The sequence below is a fragment of the Monopterus albus genome, unplaced genomic scaffold (genome assembly GCF_001952655.1).
Source record: "Monopterus albus unplaced genomic scaffold, M_albus_1.0 scaffold4.1, whole genome shotgun sequence".
NCBI lineage: Eukaryota > Metazoa > Chordata > Actinopteri > Synbranchiformes > Synbranchidae > Monopterus > Monopterus albus.
Genome location: NW_018127884.1, coordinates 26,151 through 34,161, shown reverse-complemented (window position 1 = coordinate 34,161; position 8,011 = coordinate 26,151). Strand labels below are relative to the sequence as shown.

At 41.3% G+C, this 8,011-nt stretch overlaps 1 pseudogene; it reads left to right on the top strand.

Annotated features, from left to right (window-relative positions):
- The first annotated feature begins 1,584 nt into the window (after nucleotides 1–1,584).
- On the top strand, nucleotides 1,585–7,732 carry LOC109965995 (zinc finger protein 239-like; annotated as a pseudogene).
- The last annotated feature ends 279 nt before the right edge of the window (nucleotides 7,733–8,011 follow it).

Sequence of the window (8,011 nt, the reverse complement as noted above, 5' to 3'; positions counted from 1 at the left end):
TGCCTCTCCTTGCTCATTTGTTTTTATGCCGAAGTACTGCCATATAGCACTTCGCGCCCCTCGTTTGTCCACAAGTTGCGGGTTGGTGACTGTTACAGCAGCCATTCTCCTCTCCGTACTCCTCTCTCTCTCTCTCTCTCTCTCTCTCTCGCTCTCGCTCTCTCCCTCTCCCTCTCCAATGTCTCTGCTCTCTCCAAGCTTTCCTTATGCTCCGTTTGTTGCTCCAGTCCACGCTGCTCAGTGAGCAGAGGACGAGGAAGCTGTTTCCTGCTCTGTGTTCCTTTGTTGCGGGCGGGCGCTGCCGGCGGCGCTGCAAGTACCGGTCCCCTCCAAATGCAGTATAGTACCATTTTAAATGCCTCAGTACCGCGGTACCATACTAGTACCGGTATATCGTGCAACACTACTACCTGTTGAAAATACTGTATGTTTACTTATTGTTCTAAGGCGATGATTGATTTTACTGTCATATGTATATTGGTTACCTCTGCCAGGAGATTGTTGTCACCAACATTTGTTTTTGTCCATATTTTATCTGTATATCTTAAAAAAGGTTTGGACAGGTAGATAATGTTGAAGAAACAACCGATTACATATTAAAATCGGTTCAGATAAAGAAAATCTGACTCAATCCTTGGCAGAGACTTATTTAAAAGTAATATTAAGGCAAAGGTGCTCTCTGTGCAGTGGGGAGTGAAACGTGTCATATGTTTTGATGCTGGAAAGCACCGGCTGAGTTATCATTTCTGTAGACAAAGTTAGGGCACATGGCCTCCCTTAGTGATTTACCGAGCTACATATAAAAACATGCCATTCTTTTGGACCACCCGTCCAAATTGCTTTTTTTTTATGCTATTAATTTTAAAATCTTACTACATAATTTAGCAGCCAAGTTAATCTGAAAAAAACTTGTAATGACTTGTATATTGGTGAAACTTAGCAGCTAAGAAGCTATTTCTGTAAAAACAGACACCCCTCACTAAATAGGGGTGGTGGACTAAGACACAATTTGTCATCCATCTACAATCCTGTTTTGAGATCTCTGCCCAAATATGCCCACCAGGACAATAGGCATCGGTCCACAGGGGAGAATTCAAAGACAGGTAACGACTCTCACCGATACTGGGCTATAACGACTCAGTCGTTAGGGGACATTGTTGGCCTTCAAAGGACTGAAACACCACCGAGGGGGATAAATATCTCTGGCTCAACACCAGTCAGACAGGACTGATGAAGCCTCTTGGATGAGAGGTGAAACGTCTTTGACCTAGAAACCTAGTCCAGTTGATTTTTTCTAAGTTTTTTTTCAGCTTACTATGACCTGGATGACTGAGAATCTGCACAGACAGCCAAGTTAATGCAACTCTGTGGCATTGCTCCTAATATTCTGAACTATATGACATCCTCGTAATCCGCCATTACTCTTATAGAGTCAGTGGAGATGTCGTCACTCTCCTGCTTATTCCTCTCTGGTTCCATCTTTGATTAAATGTTCCCACTTTGTAGCTATGGTGACAGGTGTCCTTATATAGTCTGTTTTTTATTTCTCCAGGTGAGCGTTTGTGTGATGACAAGCACTGCAAAATGACACCACAGAAAATAAGGAGGGGGTCAAAACAGAAGCTGAAGAGGCAGAAGGAGGTGGAGATCCACAGAGAGAGAGGAGGGGAGGAACTGACAGACAGAGGAGCGCAGCTCTCTGAGGTCAGTTTCCAAGACTTGCACAAATAAGCTTCTATTAATACTGTGTCTGGAGGCTGCAGTTTCACACTTCTTCTCAGGGTTCTAACTTAGGGTAATGTGAGCACACTGACACGAAACACACATTTTAAGATCCAGTGTGACTTCTACCTGAAGACCTCAATATCTCTGGTGTCCCTCCAGAATAAGCCTCCATGAATCTCCTTAGAGATAAGACTGCAGAACTTAACTCAAAAACATAATGTCTTTACGTTACAAAGTGTTTGTGCATGTGAGCAGGCAGAGGGAACGCAGCTGTTTCTCTCTGCCTCCCCCTAATACAGCCTAACAGAGCTTTTATCCCCACACATTATCCATACACCCATCCAGTTTTTCTCCAGTTCCTGCCAAGTTCTCAGTTTCCCGTCAGTCCTCTCGCCCCTTTTTAGGAAATGTTCTGTGGATATATATGTATGCAATTTAAACACTCCTATTGTACTCTATTACATATTAACTATAACTATATTGGTTTTAACCACTACAACTGCAAGCGCAGAATCTGATTTGAGAGCGTCATCCCTGCCATATGTGCCCCTTTTTTTGAGTCTGCGCACTCAGATTTCTTCGCTGGGTTTTGTGTATGTTGGTGCCAAACGTTTTTAAAAGACACAAAACGAGTCACAATTTTGTCCTCCCTCGCTCTCCTGAATGAAGAACATGACAAAGAAATACAAAGATAATTGGTCATTTTTACTACAGTTATGCTACTGTTTTCTGCTACTAGCCAAGAAAAGTCATATCTCGTCATATTATGGCCCTGTTATACTTTTAAATAACATGCAAAATTTTATGCTCTCAATCAGGTGTCTGTTTTCCCTCGTGGTATCAAAAATGTTCTGGTATCACACCAGGTGGCATATCTGAAACATATTAAGGCTCCAAACACTGCTTGAGGCTTTTGGCGGAGATATTCACTCAGTAATTGACTACCATGAACCTGTGAACAGAGTTCCCTGCAGACCTGCATTACATGTCATTAATTCAGGACAAGACCCCAAATCCTCCCGAACAATAATAACGTGCAGTTATAGGCAGCTACCTCCTTATTCTTTTAGATGTTTTTCTACTGTAAGATATTACCCAGTTCTTCTAACCAGGAACTCAGAGAGACGAGGCGGACCACTTGGATATATAAAAAATAACCGTGCTGGTTTATTCAAAGGATCACAGGTAAAATTAACATTACACGTCCAGGCATCTTCCACCCCCAAACCTGCGCGCAGGCAGCATGGAGGATAAAAGACCCTGAACCCTCATGCCTATACAATTTTATCCCCTGGTTGGACCACCCCATGCTACACAGGAACATCAACCGTGACGTCACCTGATATGCCAGCTTCACAGCTGGCCGTGGCAGTAGTCAAAACATGGAGAGAATCAATGTGTGTGTGAGTGTTGATCATGTGGTGTGTATCTAAAAACATACAGGACGTTCAGGGACATGTCTGGACATTAAGCCTCGGAAGATATTATGATTAAGATTACGGCTGAACATATCATGCTACTAGCAATATTCATCCTGCCTGCAGACTCTTCAATCTAGTTGACCTTGGCCTAGATGCAGCCTGCAGAACTCATGACAATGAACTATTTAACAGCCTGAGCTAGACATCCTGGCTACACTAAACAATCCTATACAACAAGTATCTAATCAATATCTACCCGAGTAAGAAATTACCTAACACTACTGAGATGTTTTGGTAACACGTTTTGTCAGAAATAACCCATAAAAATAACCATTCCCGTTGTGTGAAGAAGTGATTGTATTTGGATGTAAACTTTCCACTATTTATAAACTATTATTTAGCTAACATTATGAGATGGCATGAGCCACCTATCAGTATTAACAACTCGTTAGCTACGTTTGGTAGCCAGGAAAGTAGAACAGAAGCCTTTATGCAGGTAGCGGCTCAGGAGAGAGAGTGGTCCTCTCCTCATGGATCTCAACCAGAGTATGCAAGTCACATTCTCCTTAGCCCCACTCCCCAAAGCCCTCCTCTCCATACCAAAATAGTGACACAGAAGTGAAAATCAAAAAACAAAAAAAAAAACAAAAACGGCATTGAAAAATAGTGGCCGACAATAATCAGAAGATTGTAATTTTTCCAGTATTAATACTTTTTAATTCCAGTATTAATACTTTTTAATTCAAGTGTTTCTTTTTTCGATAGCAATTTTTCAATGCTGATGTTTGTTTGGTGTTTTTTTTTTTTTTTTTTTTTTTTTTTTTTTTTTTTTTTTTTTTTTTTTCTTTTCCAGTTACGGTTTTGTTTTCAATGCCAAGCTTTATTTTTTTGTGCCAGTTGATCTGGCCCTATCTCACACACACACACACACACACACACACACACACACACACACACATGGATGGATGGATGGATGGATGGATCTGGCCCCATAGGACGGTGCGTAGAGTTATTTCATAATAAGAATTTAAAAACTGGAAACCATCAAGATTCAGTACAGTGCTCATAACTGGCCTCCACCCATTGTGATTCAGCATTGTCTGCTTCTCTTTTCTCAAAAACAAATCATTCTAATGGCTAATAAAAATACAAAAATCCCATCATAACATCTAACTAAACCATAAGAATTACACACTGTTACACAAAAACTGTCAATGCCTTGAATTTAAACTGTAGATCACTATATTATTTTGAATAGAAAATTACTTCAGCTTAATTACTGTAACTTCTCCATCTTTACAACTATTCTTTCTAAGATTACAGAAACATGGCATTAAAAGACATGCAACCTGTGTTTTTTTTTCTTCTATTTTTTTAACTTACCGTTAATTCACACCGAGTAGTGGAAACATCTCTCCCATTCAAGTAGCTCCAAGGTCAGTAATTTGAACTGGTGGTCGCTGTGTCTTTCCCCACACACAGTCCCAAAGCAGTGAAATTAATTCCAACAGGTAGCGTAGCTTTGACAAAAATATTATGGGTCGTTAATCTGCTGGTTAACCAGCGACACATCACATATGGCAGACACACTGGCCTCAAGCAGCCAAAACAAACAGGTACGGTGTTCCGGGGGAAACTCGGTGTTGATGAGCTGATCATTCATCGCTGCAGGGGCTTCACTGGCCGGCTGCTTGTAGTTTAGACCCGATCAGGTAAAATAGTGAGTCCCTGAATATTATGAACATTCAAGGAAATCCTTAAATTATCATGTAATTCTTAATTTTAATTTAGAAAAAAAGTCTCACGAGTGAGAGTTTGGGAGATAAACCGCATTGGTTCTGCATAGACATTCTAGAACATGCGTACACCAAATTTTTTGAGCTTTGGGTCATGTCTAAGATGATAATTCACCATTTTCACATTGCAGATAGATCAGAAAGCAAGGAAAAGCGCCCTGGGCTCTTTAAAGAACTTGAAGACATTGTCCTTGGTCTTAGGTGAAAACAATATTGAAGATGTCCGATGTTTCAGTAAAATCCTAAAACAAAACGTATAAATATAAGAATGTCTACATTATCTGGGCAGAGGATTGACCTCTTTGCAGTCAGGGATTCCACTCCTGCTGGTTTAGAGGTGAAATGAAGACTAAGGCTGGTTCACTGTGAGCAAAGCAGCAGAGATGTCACATTCTAGTTTGTGTTCTGCCTGTTCAACAGCTTCCAAAGCTGCTCCTGCACTCTCCCTGACTGAATGATTATGTTGCACCATGATTACAGAGCACTGTGAATGCTGACTTGAGGCTCTCCATTCACCTGATCGTGTGTGACAGTGAGCGAGAGAGAGAGAGAGCTACAGACATGGAAAATGCAATGGAAAAACAAAGTGCAACCACCACATCAGACTGTCAAATTCTCTTTAGGTTCCCGATGACAGCTAAAATCCCCTGCTGTGCACAACAACATCTCGCTCTTGTCAGAAACTGAAGTGCCAGGCACAACGAGGTAGTGTCTTATCAGCAATTAATGCGTGGTTTACATATGTGGTGAACCATGAGGGGGAGCTGTACAGATCACGGATCAGCTATGATCTGTTACACCACTACCATCAAAGGGGATGGCTGAAGCGTTTTTCTGAAGAAATAACTTCCATGTTAATAACATGTTCTTTCTGGTGTGTTTATTGTTCTCCCTTCTTAAAAGCTCTGCACAATACAGTAAAATATTTGGGATACGCTGCAATGTCAAACCACAGTGGCCATATTACCCAGCAGTTACAAGCTTGCAGCTACTGTTACACAATAAAAAGGATTCCAACTACACATAGCATTCTGGGACGTCTGCTCATGGCACATTTTGGTGAACAACAGACTCCTGAGTTGTGTAGATGTGAACTAGGCTTAAACATAAACTGCTAAATCTCTTCAGCTGTCACTCCTGCATCCTGATACAGATGTGTGTTGAGGCCCTTCATAAAGCTTCACTTGGATTATTTGAGCAAAAACTCTGTTAGATTATATATTGTGTATGGCAGAATATTTTTATATGCAAATATTATAATGCCTCTAGAAAGATTCTTGAAAAATTAAAAATGGTTAAAGACGCACTGGGACATAGCCTAAAATGCCATCCTCCTAAAAACGTGAAGAGGGCATTAAATGATATGTCTGTTGTATATTTTCTAACCAGCTTCCCTTGTACAAATAGAGAGCCTATTATTTTGAGCAAAAATGTTTATGTTCTACAAGCTAATTTGTGTCAAGTTTCCTGTGGCCTTAAAAGGACCCTTTTCTATTAAAGGAACACACTTCTCTCAGGAGAAACATTTAAAAAGGTTGAAATCTCTGTAACAGAGGTCGAGCTACCGACCAACTTGGTCTGTTATGGTTGAAGCTCCACAATCTCTGGATCCTACATTTCTCCTGATGCTAGTCTGCAATGGGCATGCCATTCAGTAATTTCAAAATGTTAAAGGAGCATCTGTGGGGATCAGTCATGTTCTTTCGATGCCAGTACCACCCCATGCCCCCGTGGCTGTCACAGAACTGACTTAGTCAAACCTCAGGTGTGCTGCAAATATGTGTTATGATTTTACATTGTTTAATAATGGTGCGGGTCAGCCTTCAGAAATTTGGATAGTCTCAAAGTCCATCAACGTATTCACACTGGAGAGAAGCCGTACAGCTGTGGCCCATGTGGGGCCGCTTTTAGCACTTGGGGAGTCTAAAGGTCCATCAACGTATTCACTCTGGAGAGAAGCCGTACAGCTGTGACCAATGTGGCTCAGGTTTTAGACAGTTGGGGAGTCTAAAAGTCCATCAACGTATTCACAATGGAGAGAAGCCCTACAGCTGTGACCAGTGTGGGTCAGTTTTTCGAAGGTTGGGGGGTCTAAAGTACCATCATCGTATTCACACTGGAGAGAAGCCGTACAGCTGTGACCAATGTGGGTCAGCTTTTAGAAGCTTTGGGCATCTAAAAGTCCATCATCGTATTCACACTGGAGAGAAGCCGTACAGCTGTGATCAGTGTGGCTCAGCTTTTAGTCATTTAGCGGGTCTAAAGTACCATCATCGTATTCACACTGGAGAGAAGCCGTACAGCTGTGATCAGTGTGGCTCAGCTTTTAGTCATTTAGCGGGTCTAAAGTACCATCATCGTATTCACACTGGAGAGAAGCCGTACAGCTGTGATCAGTGTGGCTCAGCTTTTAGTCATTTAGCGGGTCTAAAGTACCATCATCGTATTCACACTGGAGAGAAGCCGTACAGCTGTGACCAATGTGGGTCAGCTTTTAGTCGTTTGGGGCATTTAAAATCCCATCAACGTATTCACACTGGAGAGAAGCCATACAGCTGTGATCAACATGGCTCAGAGGTTTTAGACAGTTGGGGCATCTAATATCCCATCAACGTATTCACACAAGGGCAAACATGCAAGTCTGGGCCCAGTGTCAATGTGTGTCTACACCATGTAATCTACAAACCCACCACTGCATGTTTCAGAGCTTTGAACAGAGCATGTGCACAGATCTGAAACTGTAGAAGTCATATTTTGATTTTGAGGGTCTTCATGATGATTATTGGGGCACAGTGTTTGGCATCTATCCCTGACTGCTTTTAATAGAAATTTTAAAACTATTTTTATATACACCTTAGATTCTTAGGTCAAGGTCAAAGTGTTTAAGTGAAATGCACAGTTAGGAAACGTGTTTCCCTGTACAATGAAATTCTTATTTTGCCATCCACATGAATGCCACATAATACAAGTGAAATATAAAGTAGATGAGCAATAACACAAATCTAAATAGGCAGTAACACATCTAAGGAGCTGTAAAGAAGCAAGTGAAGGAAGCAAATAAAAATACAA